The sequence below is a fragment of the Pristiophorus japonicus genome, chromosome 7 (genome assembly GCF_044704955.1).
Source record: "Pristiophorus japonicus isolate sPriJap1 chromosome 7, sPriJap1.hap1, whole genome shotgun sequence".
Lineage (NCBI taxonomy): Eukaryota > Metazoa > Chordata > Chondrichthyes > Pristiophoridae > Pristiophorus > Pristiophorus japonicus.
The window spans coordinates 71,771-96,302 of NC_091983.1; the positions used below are offsets into that span (position 1 = coordinate 71,771).

A 24,532-nucleotide genomic window follows, 5' to 3' on the forward strand; every position below is an offset into this window, starting at 1 on the left:
CAGCACTCCAAACCCAAGAAACACAAACGCTGTTTCAGAAGGACATTGGAGTGTTAGAGTCATCCTCCACCCAGAGATGTGGGCACGGAGAAGGCAAACAAGTTTATCATTGTCCATCGCCCGAGCACCCTCTTCTCTGGGTCATAACCAAGTGTAAAGCTGTTATTGTATTCTAGTGCATCTAGTCTTTGTAATCTAAAGCCCAGGGGATTCTGGCCAAACACAGTTACATCAAGGTGAGGCCCTTTCACTGGACGGGTCAAACCGTGACATCACAGGGCAAGCCTGACCCTACCCTGTACATCACGTGATCACTGACATCACGATAAGTTTGTTACCTGTTATATATGCAGACTATAGATATACTCTCTGTGTAGTCGCTGTATAGTTACATAAGATGTAGACCTGTTAACTGGTGTACTATCAGTTATGGTTTATACTGTGTATATACTATGCTGGCACCACTAGAGGGTGCAACTGGTGGAGGCCGGGGTTTCCTGCCCCTGAGGCAGAGGCTGTCCACCAGAGGGCACTGTGGTGGGAGATCTAAGGGTCACCTGTATAGGTGTGCATGGCCCAGTATAAAAGGCTGCCCATCACGCTTGTGCCTCACTCTGGAATTATGAATAAAGGACCAAGATCACTACAGTTTGAGTACAACACGTTGCCTCGTGGAGTCTTTCATAAGTGCATTACACACATAACAACTGGCGACGAGAATACGGACTTTCATGCGATTATGGTTACCTTTGGTACACTAAAAGACTTTACAGAGGGTGATGATTGAGATTCCTACATAGAAAGACTGGAGCAATATTTTGTGGTAAACGACCTGGCAGGGGAGATGGACACATAGGTGGAGAAGCACAAGGCAATACTGCTGACCAGTTGTGGGCCCGAGGTCTATCACCTCATCAGGGACTTGCTGGCACCCACGAAGGCCAAGGATAAGACATACGATGAGCTGACTGAACTAACTTACAAGTAAAACCAAAGCAGAGCATCCTCACGGCCAGGCACAGATTCTACACTCACCGCAGACCTGAGGGCTAGGAGATTGGTAATATGCTGCCTGTTATGTCTCAAATAAAGCAATGTGACTGAGTACTGTAGAATTGAGTAAGTGTGACCATAGTCTCTTTATTCTGACTCCAGAGTGCCGGCACAGCATGGGAGGTCGGCTTATATACAGTGCTCCCAAGGGATGCTGGGATCCCTTGGGACTCCAACAGATGCGCCCTCTGGTGGCGGTAGAATGCTGGTTACAAAGTGTTGCATACATAACATTAGTCCCCCCGCAAAGTCAATAGTTCACTTATTTACAGGGTGAGACGATCTGGGCCTTTCGCTCCCTAGTCGATTGTCTCGGTACAAACACAGATGCAGGTGAGTTGGTTGGGCCTTCGCTGGGCTGCTGTGCAGCTGGTCTTCGCTGGGCTGCTGGGGATGATGAGTTCAGCTTCATGGTCAACCGTGATGTCGCTTGCCACTTGTGTGTGTATCGGAGGGTCGAAGTTGGTGGTGTCCTCTTCAGGTTGCTCGTGGCTGTCTGTGAATCGCAGTTTGGTTCGGTCCAAATGCTTTCTGCAAGTTAGTCCATTTACAAGTTTGACATCAAACACCCTACTCCCTTCTTTGGCTACGACAGTGCCAGCAAGCCATTTGGGACCATGTCCATAGTTGAATACAAATACAGGGTCATTGACTTCAGTATCACGTGACAAATTTGCGCGATCATGGTACATGCTTTGTTGATACCGCCTGCCCTCGACATGATCCTGGAGATCAGGATGGACGAGAGAGAGCCTTGTTTTGAGCGCCCTTTGCATGAGCAGTTCGGCTGGGGGAACCTCGGTGAGCGACTGGGATCTTGTGCGGTAGCTGAGTAGGACTCGGGACAGGCTGGTCTGCAGGGAGCCTTCCGACACACATTTCAAGCTTTGTTTAATGGTTTGGACTGCCCGTTCTGCCTGGCCATTGGATGCGGGCTGGAACGGGGCAGATGTGATGTGTTTGATCCCGTTGCGGGTCATGAATTCCTTGAATTCAGCACTGGTGAAGCACGGCCCATTGTCGCTGACAAGGACATCAGCCAGGCCGTGCGTGGCAAACATGGCTCGTAGGCTTTCGATGGTGGCAGTGGATGAGCTTACAGACATTATTACACACACTATCCATTTTGAATAAGCATCCACAACAACCAGAAACATTTTGCCGAGAAACAGGTCAGCGAAGTCAACGTGGACCCTAGACCGTGGTTTGGAGTTCCATGACCACAAACTTAGCGATGCCTCCCTTGTGTTCATTGCTCAGTTGAGAGCAAGTGTTGCATTGGGGCACACAAAACTCCATGCAAGAGTCGATGCCAGGCCACCCCACATGGGATCTGGCTATAGCTTTCATCATTACTATGCCTGGGTGGGTACTGTGTAGGTCACGTATGAACCTTTTCCTGCCTTTCTTAGGCAAAACCACGTGATTACCCCACAAAGGACAGCCCGCCTGTATGGACAGTTCCTGTTTGCACCACTGGAACGGCTTGATCTCTTCACGCTGGACCAGCTCCCATGGAGGACACAGTTTTTTTTACAGTTTTCAAATGCATCCATCACGAAGAGCAAGTGTGCAGGCTGTGCCATTTCCACCCCGCTGGTGGGCAATGGTGGCATCAGCGCAGTTCTCTGTGCCTGGTCTGTGGAGAATGACATCGTTACATGTAGACAGTGTGAACGGCCATCTTTGGATGTGAGCAGAGGCATTGGTCTTAATCCCTTTGCTCTCTGAGACCAGCGATATGAGCGGCTTATGGTCAGTTTCTAACTCAAACTTAGGCCCAAACAGATACTGGTGCATTTTATCACCCTGTAAACACATGTCAGAGCTTCTTTTTCAATCATGCTGTCGGCACTTTCGGACTTGGACAAACTCCTGGATGCAGAGGCGACCGGTTGCAATGTCCCCGATTCGTTAGCTTGTTGTAACACACACCTGACCCCGTACGAAGACGCATCACAAGCTAGCACTAAATGTTTACATGGGTCATACAGAACAAGCAGTTTGTTGGAACATAACAGATTTCTGGTTTTCTCAAAAGCAGTCTCTTGTGATTTCCCCCACACCCAGTCATCTCCCTTACGTAGCAACACATGTAGAGGTTCTAGCAAGGTGCTTAACCCGGGTATGAAATTATCAAAATAATTGAGGAGTCCCAGGAATGACAGCAGCTCTGTCACGTTCTGTGGTCTCGGTGCGTTTTTGATGGCCTCTGTCTTGGCATGGGTCTGATGCCGTCTGCCGCGATTCTTCTCCTGAAGAACTTGACCTCTGGCGACAGGAAAACATACTTCGAGCGTTTCAACCTGAGTCCCACACGATCGAGCCGACTAAAAACCTCTTCCAGGTTCTGCAAGTGTTCGATGGTGTCCCAACCTGTGATCAATATGTCGTCCTGGAAAACCACGATACGTGGAACCTACTTTAGCAGACTCTCCATGTTCCTTTGAAAAATAGCCACGGCCGATCAAATCCCAAATGGGCATCTATTGTGGATGAACAGACCTTTGTGTGTTGCTGCAGGTGAGGCCTTTCGAAGATTCCACCAGCTCCTGCGTCATGTAGGCCAAGGTCAGGTCCAACTTGGTGAATGTCTTCCCTCCTGCCAGTGTCGCAAATAGGTCGTCTGCCTTGAGTAGTGGGTACTGGTCCTGCAGCGAAAAATGATTAGTCGTTACTTTATAGTCCCCACAAATTCTGCCCGTGCCATCGCTCTTGACCGGAACAATCGGACTGGTCCACTCGTTGAACTCAACCGGCACGATGATGCTCTCTCGTTGCAGCCTGTCCAGCTCGAACTCCACTTTCTCTCACATCATGTATGGCACCGCCCGTGCCTTGTGGTGGATGGGTCGTGTGCCGGGAATCAAGTGGATCTGCACCTTTGCCCGAGAGAAATTTCCGATGCCTGGCTCAAACAACGATGGGAACTTGCTCAAAACCTGGGCACATGAGGCATCGTCGACGGACGAGAGCGCTCGGATGTCGTCCCAGTTCCAGTGTACTTTTCCCAGCCAGCTTCTGCCGAACAGTGTGGGGCCATCTCCTGGTATAATCCATAGTGGGAGTTCGTGCACCCCTCCATCATAGGAGACTTTTACCGCTGCACTGCCAATTACAGGGATCAGCTCTTTAGTGCAAGTTCTCAGCTTGGTATGAATAGGGCCCAGCTTGGTCCTGTGTGCCTTGTTGCACCACAGCCTGTCGAAGGCCTTTTTGCTCATGATGGACTGACTCACACCCGTGTCCAATTCCATGGATACTGGAATTGCATTCAGTTCAACTTTTAACATGATCGGTGAACATTTCGTGGTGAAGGTGTGTACCCTGTACACTTCTGCCTCCTCGGTTTGAGTCTCTAGTTCAGCCTGATCCACCATGGATCGGTCTTCCTCTGCAACGTGGTGGTTTGCAGGGTTTGCAGCTCGTCTGCACATTCGCTGGAGGTGTCCCATTGTTCCACAGCCTTTGCACACATCGTGTTTGAAGCAGCATTGATGGTCTCGATGATCACCTCTGCAGCACCAACAAGGTGTTAACTGCCTCATATTAACAATTGATGGCAGACTCTGGATCACCTGAGGTCGTGCAGCTGCAGGTGTGTACATTCTGCCATATGCATTCCTGCCTGAAAACGACGTTACTTTGTGTACAGTACTTGCTGAAACCTCTTTATGCTGTGAAATTAGTTTGGTGTTATCGCTGGTGGATATAAATGCCTGGGCTATCGTTATGGCTTTGCTCAGGTTCGGTGTTTCAACAATCAATCGTTTGTGAAGGATAACCTCATGACCCATGCCAAGCACAAAAAGGTCTCTTAGCATTTGCTCCAGGAATACACTGAATTTGCAATGTCCTGTAAGGCGCCTTAGTTCAGTGACATAGCTCACCACTTCCTGGCCTTCAGACCGTTGACATGTATAAAATCCATACCTTGCCATCAGAACGCTCTCCTTCAGATTTAGGTGCCCCCGGACCAGCGTACACAGTTCTTCATATGATTTGGTTGTTGGTTTCACTGGAGCTAGAAGATTCTTCATGAGGCCATAGGTTGTTGCCCCGCAGACGGTGAGGAGGATCGCCCTCCGTTTGGCAGCGTTCTCATTCCCTTCCAGCTCGTTGGCCACGAAGTATTGGTCGAGTCGCTCCACGAAGGCTTCCTAATCATCACCTTCTGAGAATTTCTCCAGGATACCAACAGTTCTCTGCATTTTCATGTGATGGTTCGTTATCTATTACTCGTCGCCAGTTATTATGTCTCAAAGCAATGTGACTGAGTACTGTAGACTTGAGTAAGTGTGACCTTAGTCTCTTTATTCTGACTCCAGAGTGCCAGCACAGCATGGGAGGCCGGCTTATAAGCAGTGCTCCCAAGGTATGCTGGGATACCTTGGGACTCCAACAGATGCGCCCTCTGGTGGTGGTAGAACGCTGGTTACAAGGTGTTGCATTCATAACATTGTCGACCTCAGGAGACTTGCGGCACCATGTGATTTCGGCACGCATCTCAGCGAAGCATTGTGGGACATCTTCGTTATGGGAATTGGCCACGATGGTCTCCTTCACAAGCTATTAGCTGCTGACACCACAGTCAACCTGCAGAAGGCCATCAGCATCAGTCAGTGTTCATGACCCCGACCTGTAGCACCAAGCAAATTATTCATCCTGTGGACTCAAACCCGACAAGTACTGTACACAGAATGGTGCCTTTCATAGGCAAGGCTGTAGAACGTGGCTCTGCCCAGGGAAGAGAGCACAGACCTCAGGGTTCCAGAACTCAGAGTCCGCCGAGGGATGCTAATCGAGGAGCACCATGCTGGTGTTGTGGAGGAAACCATAGGGCTCACCAGTGTCAGTTTGCTGAGTACGTATGCAAAGCCTGTAACACGAAGGGACACCTCCAGCGTATGTGTAAAAGAAATACGACTCACCGTCTAGCAGAGGAGTCGGGAGATGACTTTGAATCCAGCGGGGAGTATGATGATTTGGCCAGAGAGGCAGCTCAGCCCCAAGAAGAAGTGTATGGAGTGTATACCTGCACCACCGATTGTCCTCCAGTGAAGATGGAAGTCGAGATACACGGGGTTCCAGTCTTCATGCAAGTGGACACGGGAGCGAGCCAGTCAGTGATGAGCCAGGATGCCTTCGAGAGGCTATGGAATGAAAAACGACCCGAGCTGGTTCCAGTACAGGAAAAGTTGCGCACCTACACCAAGGAGCTGATCCCAGTCCTCGCTAGTGTGGATGTAAGTGTAATCCATAATGGCGCGGTGCACAAGTTACCTCTGTGGATTGTTGCAGGTGATGGTCCAACGCTACTCGGAAGAAGGTGGATGGGGAAGATCCAGTGGAAATGGGAAGACCTCTTCACTCCAGCAATCGATGTCCCCCGTGCTCAGAGGCAGAGTAAAACCTCACCTTCACTTGGGCCAGGCAGCAGAGAACAGACCATCACAGCACCTGAGGCACAGACCGTCCATCACAACTGTGTGGCAATGATCCGACCGGAACGACCTAAAAGTACCTTCCCGGCTCCAGTGGAAGGACTCCTGGGGGAGGAAGATCGAATTCACAGGCACTCTTCCAGCGTTTGTGGCAGAATCGCGGGAGAGAAGGATCAAGGCAGTCGACCTCGAGGACAGAGGCAAGATGGAGTCCCTGCTGCAGCGAGAGGCAGCGAGGCTGGAAAAACAGATGTCTGCAGCCAGACCACGAGGTGCAACACTGAGGGACCACCACGTGGGGTCTAACAATGGGTCCGATTGGGGTAAAGCCAGCAGGGTTCTCTTAAAGGAGACCTGCAACCAACTGAACTTAAAGAGACAGTGTATGCTCGGCAATCAATGTAACGAACCGATTAAGGTTGTGAACAAAATGTTGTTGCGAGATGTCGGGAATAGAGTGTCCCCAAAAATAGCAAGCGAGCAAATTCAGGAGGGTGAAGGCACTGATCCTGATACCCTGCCCCAGGTCTATCCCACAAGTTATAGGTCAGTGACCTCAGGAGGGTGAAGGCACTGATCCTGATACCCTGCCCCAGGTGTCCCCACAAGTTATAGGTCAGTGACCTCAGGAGGGTGAAGACACTGATCCTGATCCCCTGCCCCAGGTGTCCGCACAAGTTATAGGTCAGTGACCTCAGGAGGGTGAAGGCACTGATCCTGATCCCCTGCCCCAGGTGTCCCCACAAGTTATAGGTCAGTGACCTCAGGAGGGTGAAGGCACTGATCCTGATACCCTGCCCCAGGTGTCCCCACAAGTTATAGGCCAGTGACCTCAGGAGGGTGAAGGCGCTGATCCTGATACCCTGCCCCAGGGTCCCCACAAGTTATAGGTCAGTGACCTCAGGAGGGTGAAGGCGCTGATCCTGATACCCTGCCCCAGGTGTCCCCACAAGTTATAGGTCAGTGACCTCAGGAGGGTGAAGACACTGATCCTGATACCCTGCCCCAGGTCTATCCCACAAGTTATAGGTCAGTGACCTCAGGAGGGTGAAGGCACTGATCCTGATACCCTGCCCCAGGTGTCCCCACAAGTTATAGGTCAGTGACCTCAGGAGGGTGAAGAAACTGATCCTGATACCCTGCCCCAGGTCTGTCCCACAGGTTATAGGTCAGTGACCTCAGGAGGGTGAAGGCACTGATCCTGATACCCTGCCCCAGGTCTATCCCACAAGTTATAGGTCAGTGACCTCAGGAGGGTGAAGACACTGATCCTGATACCCTGCCCCAGGTCTATCCCACAAGTTATAGGTCAGTGACCTCAGGAGGGTGAAGGCACTGATCCTGATACCCTGCCCCAGGTGTCCCCACAAGTTATAGGTCAGTGACCTCAGGAGGATGAAGGCACTGATCCTGATACCCTGCCCCAGGTCTATCCCATGCTGCAGGCACCCGATGGCACTATTCCCCACGGAGTCGGCCGCCGTTACCCAACACCCGGGTGGAGATGGTGCAGCCCCCAGACCCGGTCACTACCTCGGCCATGTCCCGGAGTGAAAGTTCAGAACCAGCGAGTTCCCCAAACGGGACCTGGAACTGTCAGGTTCCCAACACCGTGAGAGAGCAGGCAGAAGATTCTGCAACCCTCAAAGGAGGACAGGGAGACCACACACATCTGTGGCTCTGCCCACCACTAGGCAACGGCAAAGGCCCTGAGTCCTGGCAAGGTGATCGAACCAAGCCCCCCCCCACTGGCAGGGGGCACAGCGCCGCTATCAGACGACTAGGACCACGTCCGGTTACTCTGGAACCTGTGTCCTCACATACCTGTACATACCTCAGTACTGACCATGACTGAACCATGAATGCAATCTACCCAATCCGGGCACACGACTGTAAAACGTAACGTATGTAAATCACTGAACCAAGGTGTCACGATACAAACTGTAACGTCATTTCTTTGTACTTGCTCTGTACCTGATCCTGTATGTTAATGTAACGGGCCAGCTGTATGATCTCACTGTGGGGGGGGGAGGGGTGGGAGAAATGGATGTATGTAACCATGGACACACACATGGATCACACCCAGAACCCACTGGAACCTCCATTGCATCATCGAACCATCCAAACTGGTAACCAGTACCCAACGTTGTGGAAAAAGGACTTGGGGGTTAACAGGGAGAGAGCCAAGCCAAAGCACAGCCAAGGTACAAGGGCTATTGGCACTTAAGTCAGGGGAGAGCACATAGCGCAAAGGTAATCGGCACAAAGGACTTGGGGGAGAGTGATGTTATATCTGCAGACTATAGATATACTCTCTGTGTAGTCACTGTATAGTTGCATAAGATGGAGACTTCTTACCTGATGTATTATCAATAGGGTTTACACTGTGTATATACTAAACTGGCACCACTAGAGGGTGCAACTGGTGGAGACTGGGGTTTCCTGCCCCTGTGGCAGAGGCTGTCCACCAGAGGGCACTGTGGTGGGAGACCTGAGGGTCACCTGTATAAAGGACCAAGGTCACTACAGTTTGAGTGCAACACATTGCCTTGTGGAGTCATTCATAAGTGCATTACACACATAACATACCCAGGGGCAACCTGAGACACAAGCAGTTTCAGTGAAGGAAAGCACTGACTGGGACTAACTGGCTGATCTCTCCAGCAGTGACTGTGGCCGGATACAATATCTCACCATCTTTGCTTTATGAAGAGAACACGATGAAAACATCATCAACCAGCAGATTAGAGAGAAGGTTGTGAGCTTTGAAAGGTTGGTATTAACCTATTGATCTTGTATCATCATTTGTGAAAGTCAGAATGAGCAACATAACGAGTTTAATAGATACAGTAATACTGGTGCACAGTAGCTTGTTGGAACAGTTCATTTTGTTGTTTTTCGATCTTCTTTGATGTTGTTAATAGTTAGTCTGGGGCCTGTAGCCTGCTCACAGATGGTTACTGAGTCCCACTCTCAGCTCCCTCACTGACCAGACCCTCCCAGCCCTTGAGTTTGGTGCTCACTCCGTGTTCTGTAAATGTAGACAGCTACTTATCATTGGTAGATCTCCCGGGGCATTGCTGGGGACAGACTGCAGGGTGAGCAACAGTCACACATGTAACTGGGCCCCACTGAGAGAAGGGGGCACGGAGAAGGCAAACAATCCCATCACTGCCCATTGCCCACACACCCGACTCTCTGGGTCATAACCAAGTGCAAAGCTGTTATTGTATTCCAGCACATCCAGTCTAAGGCCCAAGGCCATTGCATCAAGGTGAGGCCCTTTCACTGGACGGGTCAAACTGTGACATCACAGGGCAAGCCTGACCCTACCCTGAGCATCATGTGATCACTGACATCACGATAGGTTTGTAAACAGGGGCAACATGAGGCAGAGAGGCTGCACAAGCAGTTTCAGTGAAGGAAAGGGAGCTGTACTGACTGTGACTAACTGGCTGATCTCTCTAGGGGTGAATGTGGCCGGCTAGAAGACCTGGTGAAGGGAGCGTGAACAATGGAATCATCACTAACCAGCTGACAGTCGGAAGGGTGTTGCTGTAGAAGGTTTGTTTATTCCAGCTTGTATAATTCCCTGTGAAAGTCAGAGTGTGTAACAGTATAACCCACTGCAGTGACCATGCAGACATCAATGCTCAAACCCTGGAACCGAGACCAGATCAGTACTCGCTCGTTGTTCTGATCAACTGGGACAATCCCTGGGACAAGGAGTCGATGGGAAACTCTTGTCCCAGCTGTTACTGGTGCCCTCTGACCTTGCCAATCCTTGGGTCCTTGTCAAGGACCTGCTCCCAGGTTAGCTGGCTCAGGTACTGCCACCAATAGCCCTCCGATTGTCAGAGAAGTTCCTTGTCCCAGTGATCCTGGTTCACCTGATGGCATTGCCGCCATTCTGGACCATCTCTCGGATTCTGAAGAAGGTGTACGTTCCCCAACTCCACAACCTTTAATACTCAGGTGGCAGCAGAATCTGTGGCCAGTAACATTACATGGAAAGAAACACGTTGATAGTTTTGCCCCCAGAATCTGCATTAAACATTTACAGCTTCAATGGTTTACTATACAAGGCTCGCTCTAAAGTACCTGTCGTTGTCTTGTTGTGATCCAGTGATTTAAAAACACATCTGTAATTTCTTCTTCTGCTAGAGGTACACGGTTGGTGTCAGGATGAGAGAGAAAATGGGCGGTTTCATCAAAGTACCTCCAGACTAAAGTTGTGAGTAACAAAACCACAAAGACAAGTGGATCAGACACACAAGAGAGAGCACATCGTGACAGAAATCAGATCCATGCCAGCAGAGAACCACAGAAGGAGCGGGCGGTGTAACTGAAATTCTCCCGATGTTCTCGCTCTGTGTCCCATCTATTTCTCAGTCCCAACTCCACACCTTTCAATTTGTGTTTCATTTGCCGGCCAGTAACCCCCCTCCCCCAGAGACCCATCGAGCCCTCATGTCCCTGCATTGGCATCAAGCACCAACCCTGCTCCAACTCCAGGCTCAGTTCGGCACTGCTTGGGGTGACCTGCACTGGCACTGGGTAAAGCCCAGTCTGTGCCATCATCTCCAACCAGTGCCGGCCAGGGGTCCACCTCGGGACTTAACAGGAAAGTCTCAAGCATGGACACTCCGGTTGTTGCCCCGAGACTGCCCAGAATTCAGAGGGAGCCCTCCCCTGGCACCAGCTGGCTCGGAGGAGTCCGTGACTGCTGGTGCCAGGATCTCTCCCAATTCCTGTGGAGCATCGAGGTTCCAAGGGCTCTCACTCCAAGGGAGGATATGTGTCCCTCAGTGTCACCTCCCCCACGAGACGGGGGCTCATGTCTGGAGGGTCGAACTCAATCGGCCTTTGTATTCATGAGCCTGTAACTAATCGCTTCCGAAGACAGGAAGCCTCCAGGTAGCTTCCTCGGGCTGAACTGGCAGGAAGGCTGATCGTGAGGCCCTCATCTCTGGTCCCCAGACCCTCAATATCAACCTTCCCTGTCTCTTCAGCCAGAGGCAGCTTCCCAGAGCCATCCCACCTTCGGAAGCCAAGCTGGGAGCCTGAGTCAGACCACGATCTCCAGGTGTTTAGGCTTTTTCATGTATTTAACACGAGGGTGAGTGAGTCTGAAACTGTGGGATCTGGAGGTCCCTTCACTTGGGGGAGGGCGGGAGCGCGGGGGCTTTAGTTTTTACTTGGGCTCTTGCAAAGGCCTCAGGCTATAGCTGTATTCATCCTACCAATTTCCTGGACAGTTTGGTGCACTCCAGTTAAGGCCAAGGTAGACAGTATCCATAGTGCCCCCGCCAGCCTGCTTTCTCACCTTGCAGGTTATTGGCATCTGGTGAACTTCAGTGGTGAAGGCTTCAGAAGGAAGGTTACTGCCCAGTGAAACTAGTCCTGGTCTACCCACATTCGGGGTCTGGCGGCCCTTCCTGCAGGGTTTAGCGCATGTCCCGAACTCCCTGCCACCAGATACATTGGGACTGGCTTTACTGACCAGCGGCCTAATGCCCCGCAGGTGAGTGAGGGAGCAATCCCTGTCACAGAGTGAGGACCACCTTCAGAGAGCATCTACTGCAGCAACAAGCTGTGTGGGGGCCCTCAATATCGGAGCAGGGCCCAGCATCCAGTGGCTCTTGCCTTGCCAATGAGCTTGGCCATACAACGTGGGGCACTTTCAGGTTCTGCAGGTGACCTTTAGTATTTGGTGCTTCTTTGGTGAGCAAGTGGAGGAGCTGCTGTCACAGAACGTTCAGAATTGATGGAACCAATCCCAGAGCCGCTCATCCTCCGGCATCCCACCGGCCGTATGGAAACCACCAGAATGTGGGAGACGTACGCCCGGGAAATGTAAAGGCGGTTGTTTCTGGACCTTCCTCCTCCAGAAATTTTTGTCGCACCACCAGCAATCCATTCCTGTGTTTAAGGGAGATCGAACATGTCCAGGGAACTAGCGACCAGTCGATAAGGTACCACAATACAGACCAAGCACTAGGGTTTATTTCTAGAGGGGTAGAATTGAAAGGTAGAGACGTTATACAGCAGCTCCTCCACTTGCTCACCAAAGAAGCCCTCAGCACCAACGGGTACCTGCAGTACCTGAAAATCTTTACCCAGAGTGTGGTGAGAATGTGGAGCTCACTACCCCAGGGAGTGGTTGAAGTGAATAGTATCGATGTATATAAGGGGAGGCTAGACAAGCCGATGGGGGAGAAGGGAATAGAGGGTTCTGCTGATAGTTAGATGAGTGGCTGGAGCAGCACCGGCATTGGCTGGCTGGGCCGAACGGCCTGTTTCTGGGCCGTGTGTCCCATGTAATCCTATGTAATCATTTACCTCCATAAGCCTTTACAAGGCTCTATCCGGATCGCAATGTCCTTTGTACCATGCGAGCCCATCATTCCAGAATAGGACCTGGAATACAGAGAGCTTGCAACAAGTGACCTTGGATACCCTGTCCAGCTCCACCTCCCCAAGTGACCACTGATAGCCCACCACAGGGCTGGGTGGGTGGGTCACTTCCAGTACTTCCCTGTGGAAGTGAATTACTCAGGGCACTTGGGTTCAGGAGACCAGAAATGGTGAGTATCCTCTGCATTAACAGCTTGTTTTTCACAATGTGGCTTGGTTTACAATGTGACAGGAAGGATGTTTCCAGTGGGGTTCCACAGGGCCCAGTACTGGGGCCCTTGCTTTTTGTGGTATATATCAACGATTTAGATTTGAATATAGGGAGACAAAACTAAAATTGGCCGTGTGGTTGATAATGACGAGGAAAGTCATGGGCTGCAGGAGGATATCAATCTACTGGTCAGGTGGGCAGAGCAGTGGCAAATGCAATTTCATTCAGAGAAGTGTGAGATGATGCACTTTGGGAGGGCTAATAAGGAAAGGGGATACACATTAAGCAATAGGCCACTTAATAGTGTAGCTGAACAAAGGGACCTTGGAGTGCTTGTCCACAGATCCCTGAAAGTAGCAGGCCAGGTGGATAAGGTGGTTAAGAAGGCATACGGAATGCTTGCCTTTATTGGCCGAGGTATAGAATATAAGAGCAGGGAGGTTATGCTTAAATTGTATAAGACTCTGGTTAGGCCACAGCTGGAGGACTGCGGGCAGTTCTGGTCGCCGTATTATAGGAAGGATGTGATTGCACTTGAGAGGGTGCAGAGGAGATTTACTGGGATGTTGCCTGGAATGGAGAATTTTAGTTATGAGGACAGATTGGATAGGCTGGGTTTGTTCTCATTGGAACAGAGGAGATTGAGAGGATACCTCATCGAGGTGTACAATATATTGAGGGGCCTGGACATAGTGGATAGTAAGGGTCTATTTCCATTGGTGGAGGGGTCTATTATGAGGGGCATAGTTTTAAGGTGGTAGGTGGAAGGTTTAGAGGGGATTTGAGGAGGGCTTCTTTACACAGAGGGTTGTGGGGATCTGGAACTCGCTGCCTGGAAGAGTGGTGGATGCAGAAACCCTCACCACTTTTAAGAGATGGTTGGATGGGCACTTAAAGTGCAGTAACCTGCAGGGTTACAGACCTAGAGCTGGTAATTGGGATTAGACTGGATGACCTTTTGTTGGACGGAGCAGATATAATGGTAAGTACTACAGGGAATAGAAAACGGCCAGGGTGATCTCCTGGACTAGTGTCGATCGCCTGGATGGGTCGGAGAGGAATTTTCCCAGATTTTTTCTCCCTAAATTGGCCTGGGATTTTATCTGGTTTTTGCCTCTCCCAGGGGATCACATGACTCCGGTTGGGGTGGAGTGTAGAATGTTTCAGTATAAGGGGTGTCACAGTTGTGTGGGGCGGACTGGTTGGGATGGGTGCTCTTTGCCTTTCCGTCATTGTTCATAGGTTTATATGTCACCTTCAGGGCTGCTGACCGAGGGCCGTGTGGCTCTTTGTCGGCCGGTGAGGACACGATGGGCCGGAATGGCCTCCTTCTGTGCTGTAAATTTCTATGTTTCTATATTTCTATATCTACAGACAGACAGTGTGGCAGTAGTATGGTATTTCTTCAGTCTGGGACCCCCTCCTGGGTCCCTCTGTCAAGTTGACGTGTTGTTTACCATTGGAGCTTGAACGTCGGGGTGGACAATATACAGACGGCACACTCAGCCGCTCTGTGGTTCACCCTGACCCGTGGATGGTCCACACTGAGGTAGGCCACGTTATCTCCAGCACTTTGGGGATTACCAGATCGATCGACTTGCTCGTATCAGCAGACAATCACCTCTCTGCTCGAGGAACTCGGGCAGTCAGGGCGGAGGCTGGGCAGCCTTTCGTTCTTTAGTTTCTAGATTGTGTTGCTCAGGGTTGCCTGATCTCCAGGATGCTCCAGAACATCGCAACAGAAGGTGGTTCTGGTTAACCCTGTCCTTCCCTCACAAACCGTGCTTCTCATAGACCCTGGTGTTAAATATTGCCTGTCTGACTTCACAGAGGAGTCATTTGAAGATTAAAGACAAGCCGACTTTTTATTTAGGCTTTCTTTATTTTTCATTCCAACACACTCCACACACTGTTGGACATTGACCCACTGGTACTCGGGGTGAGAAGGGTGGGCCCTGCACGGGAACACACTCTCCGTTCCAACACACTCCACACACTGTTGTACATTGACCCACTGGTACTCAGAGTGAGAAGGAGGGCCCTGCACGGGAACACACTCTCCGTTCCAACACACCCCACACACTGTTGGACATTGACCCACTGGTACTCAGGGTGAGAAGGTGGGCCCTGCACGGGAACACACTCTCCGTTCCAACACACTCCACACACTGTTGGACATTGACCCACTGATACTCAGGGTGAAAAGGTGGGCCCTGCACGGGAACACACTCTCCGTTCCAACACACTCCACACACTGTTGGACACTGACCCACTGGTACTCAGGGTGAGAAGTTGGGCCCTGCACGGGAACACACTCTCCATTCCAACACACTCCATACACTGTTGGACAGTGACCCACTGGTACTCGGGGTGATAAGGTAGGGTCCTGCACGGGATCACACTCTCCGTTCCAACACACCTCACACACTGTTGGACATTGACCCACCGGTACTCAGGGTGAGAAGGTGGGCCCTGCACGGGAACACACTCTCCGTTCCAACACGCTCCACACACTGTTGGACATTGACCCACCGGTATTCAGGGTGAGAAGGGTAGGCCCTGCACGGGAACACACTCTCCGTTCCAACACACTCCACACACTGTTGGACATTGACCCACTGGTACTCAGGGTGAGAAGGTGGGCCCTGCACAGGAACACACTCTCCGTTCCAACACACTCCACACACTGTTGGACATTGACCCACTGGTACTCAGGGTGAGAAGGTTGGCCCTGTGAGGGAACACACTCTCCGTTCCAACACACTCCACACACTGTTGGACATTGACCCACCGGTATTGAGGGTGAGAAGGTGGGGCCTGCACGGGAACACACTCTCCGTTCCAACACACTCCACACACTGTTGTACATTGACCCACTGGTACTCAGGGTGAGAAGGTTGGGCCCTGCACGGGAACACACTCTCCGTTCCAACACACTCCACACACTGTTGTACATTGACCCACCGGTACTCAGGGTGAGAAGGTGGGCCCTGCACGGGAACACACTCTCCATTCCAACACACTCCACACTCTGTTGGAAATTGACCCACTGGTACTCAGGGTGAGAAGGGTGGGCCATGCACGGGAACGCACTCTCCGTTCCAACACACTCCACACTCTGTTGGAAATTGACCCACTGGTACTCAGGGTGAGAAGGGTGGGCCCTGCACGGGAACACACTCTCCGTTCCAACACACTCCACACACTGTTGGACATTGACCCACTGGTACTCGGGATGAGAAGGGTGGGGCCCTACACGGGAACACACTCTCCATTCCAACACACTCCACACACTGTTGGACACTGACCCACTGGTACTCAGGGTGAGAAGGTGGGCCCTGCACGGGAACACACTCTCCGTTCCAACACACTCCACACACTGTTGGACATTGACCCACTGGTACTCAGGGTGAGAAGGTGGGCCCTACACGGGAACACACTCTCCGTTCCAAAACACTCCACACACTGTTGGACACTGACCCACTGGTAAACGGGTGAGAAGTTGGGCCCTGCACGGGAACACACTCTCCGTTCCAACACACCTCACACACTGTTGGACATTAACCCACCGGTACTCAGGGTGAGAAGGTGGGCCCTGTACGGGAACACAGTCTCCGTTCCAACACACCCCACACACTGTTGGACATTGACCCACTGGTACTCAGGGTGAGAAGGGTGGGCCCTACACGGGAACACACACTCCGTTCCAACACACTCCATACACTGTTGGACATTGACCCACCGGTACTCAGGGTGAGAAGGGTGGGCCCTGCACGGGAACACAGTCTCCGTTCCAACACACTCCACACACTGTTGGACACTGACCCACTGGTACTCAGGGTGAGAAGGTGGGCCCTGCACGGGAACACACTCTCCGTTCCAACACACCCCACACACTGTTGGACATTGACCCACTGGTACTCAGGGTGAGAAGGTGGGCCCTGCACAGGAACACACTCTCCGTTCCAACACACTCCACACACTGTTGGACATTGACCCACTGGTACTCAGGGTGAGAAGGTGGGCCCTGCACAGGAACACACTCTCCGTTCCAACACACTCCACACTCTGTTGGACATTGACCCACTGGTACTCAGGGTGAGAAGGTGGGCCCTGCACGGGAACACACTCTCCGTTCCAACACACTCCACACACTGTTGGACATTGACCCACTGGTACTCAGGGTGAGAAGGGTGGGCCCTGCACGGGAACACACTCTCCGTTCCAACACACTCCACACACTGTTGGACACTGACCCACTGGTACTCAGGGTGAGAAGGTGGGCCCTGCACGGGAACACACTCTACGTTCCCACACACTCCACACACTGTTGGACATTGACCCACTGATAGTCAGGGTGAGAAGGTGGTCCCTGCAAGGGAACACACTCTCCGTTCCAACACACTCCACACACTGTTGGACACTGACCCACTGGTACTCAGGGTGAGAAGTTGGGCCCTGCACGGGAACACACTCTCCATTCCAACACACTCCATACACTGTTGGACAGTGACCCACTGGTACTCGGGGTGATAAGGTAGGGTCCTGCACGGGATCACACTCTCCGTTCCAACACACCTCACACACTGTTGGACATTGACCCACCGGTACTCAGGGTGAGAAGGGTGGGCCCTGCACGGGAACACACTCTCCGTTCCAACACACTCCACACTCTGTTGTACATTGACCCACTGGTACTCAGGGTGAGAAGGGTGGGCCCTGCACGGGAACACACTCTCCGTTCCAACACACTCCACACACTGTTGGACATTGACCCACCGGTACTCAGGGTGAGAAGGTGGGCCCTGCACGGGAACACACTCTCCATTCCAACACACTCCATACACTGTTGGACACTGACCCACTGGTACTCGGGGTGATAAGGTAGGGTCCTGCACGGGAACACACTCTCCGTTCCAACACACCTCACACACTGTTGGACATTGACCCACCGGTACTCAGGGTGAGAAGGTGGGCCCTGCGAGGGAACACACTCTCCGTTCCAACACGCTCCACACACTGTTGGACATTGACCCACCGGTATTCAGGGTGAGAAGGGTAGGCCCTGCACGGGAACACACTCTCCGTTCCAAAACACTCCACACACTGTTGGATACTGACCCACTGGTACTCAGGGTGAGAAGGTTGGGCCCTGCACGGGAACACACTCTCCGTTCCAACACACCCCACACACTTTTGGACATTGACCCACTGGTACTCAGGGTGAGAAGGGTGGGCCCTGCACGGGAACACACTCTCCGTTCCAACACACTCCACACACTGTTGGACATTGACCCACCGGTATTCAGGGTGAGAAGGGTGGGCCCTGCACGGGAACACACTCTCCGTTCCAACACACTCCACACACTGTTGGACATTGACATACTGGTACTCAGGATGAGAAGGTGGGCCCTGCACGGGAACACACTCTCCGTTCCAACACACTCCACACACTGTTGGACATTGACCCACTGGTACTCAGGGTGAGAAGGTGGGCCCTGCACGGGAACACACTCTCCGTTCCAACACGCTCCACACACTGTTGGACATTGACCCACCGGTACTCAGGGTGAGAAGGTGGGCCCTGCACGGGAACGCACTCTCCGTTCCAACACACTCCACACTCTGTTGGACATTGACCCACCGGTACTCAGGGTGAGAAGGTTGGGCCCTGCACGGGAACACACTCTCCGTTCCAACACACTCCACACACTGTTGTACATTGACCCACTGGTACTCAGGTTGAGAATTTTGGGCCCTGCACGGGAACACACTCTCCGTTCCAACACACTCCACACACTGTTGTACACTGACCCACTGGTACTCAGGGTGAGAAGGGTGGGCCCTGCACGGGAGCACACTCTCCGTTCCAACACACTCCACACTCTGTTGGACATTGACCCACTGGTACTCAGGGTGAGAAGGGTGGGCCCTGCACGGGAACACACTCTCCGTTCCAACACACTCCACACTCTGTTGGACATTGACCCACTGGTACTCAGGGTGAGAAGGGTGGGCCCTGCACGGGAACACACTCTCCGTTCCAACACACTCCACACACTGTTGGACACTGACCCACTGGTACTCAGGGTGAGAAGGTGGGCCCTGCACGGGAACACACTCTCCGTTCCAACACACTCCACACACTGTTGTACATTGACCCACTGGTACTCAGGGTGAGAAGGTGGGCCCTGCACGGGAACACACTCTCCGTTCCAACACACTCCACACACTGTTGGACATTGACCCACTGGTACTCAGGGTGAGAAGGTGGGCCCTGCACGGGAACACACTCTCCGTTCCAACACACTCCACACACTGTTGGACATTGACCCACTGGTACTCAGGGTGAGAAGGTGGGCCCTGCACGGGAACACACTCTCCATTCCAACGCACTCCACACACTGTTGGACATTGACCCACTGGTACTCAGGGTGAGAAGGGTGGGCCCTGCGAGGAAACACACTCTCCGTTCCAACACACTCCACACACTGTTGGACATTGACCCACTGGTACTCAGGGTGAGAAGGGTGGGCCCTGCACGGTAACACACTCTCCGTTCCAACACACTCCACACTCTGTTGGACATTGACCCACCGGTACTCAGGGTGAGAAGGGTGGGCCCTGCACGGGAACACACTCTCCGTTCCAACACACCCCACACACTGTTGGACATTGACCCACTGGTACTCAGGGTGAGAAGGGTGGGCCCTGCACGGGAACACACTCTCCGTTCCAACACACCCCACACACTGTTGGACATTGACCCACTGGTACTCAGGGTGAGAAGGTGGGCCCTGCACGGGAACACACTCTCCGTTCCAACACACTCCACACACTGTTGTACATTGACCCACTCGTACTCAGGGTGAGAAGGGTGGGCCCTGCACGGGAACACAGTCTCCGTTCCAAAACACTCCACACACTGTTGGACATTGACCCACCGGTACTCAGGGTGAGAAGGGTGGGCCCTGTACGGGAACACGCTCTCCGTTCCAAAACACTCCACACACTGTTGGACATTGACCCACCGGTACTCAGGGTGAGAAGGGTGGGCCCTGCACGGGAACACACTCTCCGTTCCAACACACTCCACACACTGTTGGACATTGACCCACTGGTACTCAGGGTGCAAAGGGTGGGCCCTGCACGGGAACACACTCTCCGTTCCAACACACTCCGCACTCTGTTGTACATTGACCCACCGGTACTCAGGGTGAGAATGTGGGACCTGCACGGGAACACACTCTCCGTTCCAACACACTCCACACACTGTTGGACATTGACCCACTGGTACTCAGGGTGAGAAGGGTGGGCCCTGCACGGTAACACACTCTCCGTTCCAACACACTCCACACTCTGTTGGACATTGACCCACCGGTACTCAGGGTGAGAAGGGTGGGCCCTGCACGGGAACACACTCTCCGTTCCAACACACTCCACACACTGTTGGACACTGATCCACTGGTACTCAGGGTGAGAAGGGTGGGCCCTGCACGGGAACACACTCTCTGTTCCAACACGCTCCACACACTGTTGGACATTGACCCACCGGTACTCAGGGTGAGAAGGTGGGCCCTGCACGGGAACACACTCTCCGTTCCAACACACTCCACACACTGTTGGACATTGACCCACTGGTACTCAGGGTGAGAAGTTTGGGCCGTGCACGGGAACACACTCTCCGTTCCAACACACTCCACACACTGTTGGACACTGACCCACTGGTACTCAGGGTGAGAAGGTGGGGCCCTGCACGGGAACAGACTCTCCGTTCCAACACGCACCACACACTGTTGGACATTGACCCACCGGTACTCAGGGTGAGAAGGTGGGCCCTGCACGGGAACACACTCTCCGTTCCAACACACTCCACACACTGTTGTAGACTGACCCACTGGTACTCAGGGTGAGAAGGTGGGGCCCTGCACGGGAACACACTCTCCGTTCCAACACACTCCACACACTGTTGTAGACTGACCCACTGGTACTCAGGGTGAGAAGGGTGGGCCCTGCACGGGAACACACTCTCCGTTCCAACACACCCCACACACTGTTGGACATTGACCCACTGGTACTCAGGGTGAGAAGGTGGGCCCTGCACCGGAACACACTCTACGTTCCCACACATTCCACACACTGTTGGACATTGACCCACCGGTACTCAGGGTGAGAAGGGTGGGCCCTGCACGGGAACACACTCTCCGTTCCAACACACTCTTCACACTGTTGGACACTGACCCACTGGTACTCAGGGTGAGAAGTTGGGCCCTGCACGGGAACACACTCTCCCTTCCAACACACTCCACACACTGTTGGACATTGACCCACTGGTACTCAGGGTGAGAAGGATGGGCCCTGCACGGGAACACACTCTCCGTTCCAACACACTCCACACACTGTTGTACATTGACCCACTGGTACTCAGGGTGAGAAGGATGGGCCCTGCATGGGAACACACTCTCCGTTCCAACACACTCCACACACTGTTGGACATTGACCCACTGGTACTCAGAGTGAGAAGGGTGGGCCCTGCACGGGAACACACTCTCCGTTCCAACACACCTCACACACTTTTGGACATTGACCCACTGGTACTCAGGGTGAGAAGGTGGGCCCTGCACGCAAACAGACTCTCCGTTCCAACACACCCCACACACTGTTGGACACTGACCCACTGGTACTCAGGGTTAGAAGGTGGGCCCTGCACGGGAACACACTCTCCGTTCCAACACACTCCACACACTGTTGGACATTGACCCACTGGTAAACGGGTGAGAAGTTGGGCCCTGCACGGGAACACACTCTCCGTTCCAACACACTCCACACACTGTTGGACATTGACCCACTGGTACTCAGGGTGAGAAGGTGGGCCCTGCACGGGAACAGACTCTCCGGCTCCCAGGATAAATTGATCAAAGTGAGTGTTATTCACGGGTGCCAGCACCAGATCCAAACAGTAAACTGAACCATCAGGACCTGGATTTGAATCTTGCCAGGTTCTGATTGATGGGCTGGCTGTTGAGATGGAATACCCATCAGATTAGGGTATGCCAGCGTGAGGCATTCATGGGTAATGATTTAGACGACGGTATTAAATGTAGTATCTCCAAATTTGCGGATGACACTCAGTTGGGTGGCAGTGTGAGCTGCGAGGAGGATGCTATGTGGCTGCAGAGTGACTTGGATAGGTTAGGTGAGTGGGCAAATGCATGGCAGATGCAGTATAATGTGGATAAATGTGAGGTTATCCACTTTGGTGGTAAAAACAGAGAGACAGACTATTATCTGAATGATGACAGATTAGGAAAAGGGGAGGTGCAACGAGACCTGGGTGTCATGGTACATCAGTCATTGAAGGTAGGCATGCAGGTACAGCAGGCGATGGATCAACTGGGCTTGTATTCACTTGAGTTCAGAAGAATGAGAGGGGACCTCATAGAAACGTTTAAAATTCTGATGGGTTTAGACAGGTTACATGCAGGAAGAATTCTCCACCACAGAAAGTTGTTGAGGCCAATTCACTAAATATATTCAAAAATGAGTTAAATGTCGTCCTTACTACTCGGGGGATCAAGGGGTATGGCGAGAAAGCAGGAATGGGGTACTGAAGTTGCATGTTCAGCCATGAACTCATTGAATGGTGGTGCAGGCTAGAAGGGCCGAATGTCCTACTCCTGTACCTATTTTCTATGTTTCTATGTTTCTATGATCACTTTATCATGTCTGTCCTGGTCACTTCAGCTGCCGTTCTCATCCTCCTCGGCTACTTGGTTAGTCACCAGCAGTGTGTGGAGACTGCCCGACTGAAGATCAGCTCCCTTGGAAGCTGTTCCCTCGTAAGCCCCTCTTCATTCTTCAAGTGACGGCATTTTCAAGCCACCTGGTTTCTCTCGTGTCTTGTGGGGAGGGACATGAATGGATTCTCCTCGTTCCGGGTTGTCTTTGGGTGTCAACAAGCTGAGTTCTGGAGTGTGCTAAAAGTTCACACAGCACGGGAGCCGGGGATGGAGGGGAAAAACATTTTCCCAGACACATTGTGCCGATGCATCCCGATAATTAAATCCACATCCCCTATCACCCCCCCACCCCATCCCCCAGCCCTCCCCCCTTCAGCCTGTTAATGTTTAGGAGCTGATGTTCCAGCCGAGCATTGCTGGCTCTGTAATATAATTCCCATCCACTGAGTATGGCTCGGCCTAAAGGAAAGGCAAATGAAAGGGTGTGACAGTTAACACAAGATTGAGGACGGTCTCCGTGCGAGCCGGAACGACACAGAAGGGGGAACTCAGGACAACTCACCGAGCGGTTTCAAGTCATTGCCGAATGTTGTCTGCAGGACACACTGGATGGAGCAGCAGGTCTTTTCCTGTCCGTCATTTATGTTTCAAGTCACGTTATTTCAACAACTTAAATGTGAAGTTTAACATCTGGAAATAAATGTGCAATGGAAATTAACAAACTTACTGTGTGTTTCCTGATTTGTGGGGTTAAATAGCTGGTTATAGATCAATTAAGTACTTTTGTAGAGCAGTCACTGTTGTAATGTAGGAAACACGGCAGCCAATTTGCACACAGCAAGCTCCCACAAACAGCAATGTGATAATGATCAGATAATGAGGGTGCAGAATTCCTAAAATGCATTCCAGAGAACTTTTTTTAGCCAGTATGCAGCCAGTATGGGGAGGGGTTAAACTAATATGGCAGGGGGATGGGAACCTATGCAGGGAGACAGAGAGAAGTAGAATGGGGGCAGAGTAAAAGATAGAAAGAAGAAAAGTAAAAGTGGAGGGCAGAGAAACCCAAGGCAAAAATCAAAAAGGGCCACATTAAGCAAAGTTCTAAAGGGGCAAAGTGCATTAAAAAGACAAGCCTGAAGGCTCTGTGCCTAAATGCGAGGAGTATTCGTAATAAGGTGGATGAATTAACTGCGCAGATAGCAGTTGACGGGTATGATGTAATTGTCATCACGGAGACATGGCTCCAGGGTGACCAAGGCTGGGAACTCAACATCCAGGGCTATTCAACATTCAGGAAGGATAGACAGAAAGTAAAAGGAGGTGGGGTAGCGTTGCTGGTTAAAGAGGAAATTAACACAATAGTGAGGAAGGACATTAGCTTGGATGATGTGGAATCGGTATGGGTGGAGCTGCGGAATACCAAAGGGCAGAAAACGCGAGTGGGAGTTGTGTACAGACCACCAAACAGTAGTAGTGAGGTTGGGGACAGCATCAAACAAGAAATTAGGGATGTGTGCAATAAAGGTACAGCAGTTATCATGGGCAACTTTAATCTATATATAGATTGGGCTAACCAAACTGGTAGCAATGCAGTGGAGGAGGATTTCCTGGAGTGTATTCGGGATGGTTTTCTTGACCAATATTGCAGATGACACTAAGCTGGGTGG

At 51.9% G+C, this 24,532-nt stretch overlaps 1 protein-coding gene across 1 annotated transcript in view; it reads left to right on the forward strand.

The window, feature by feature from the left end:
* The window catches only part of LOC139266993 (probable G-protein coupled receptor 139), a 104,010-nt gene that overhangs the window by 46,086 nt on the left and 33,392 nt on the right, over positions 1-24,532 (forward strand). The gene's annotated exons all lie outside the window — the stretch shown is intronic.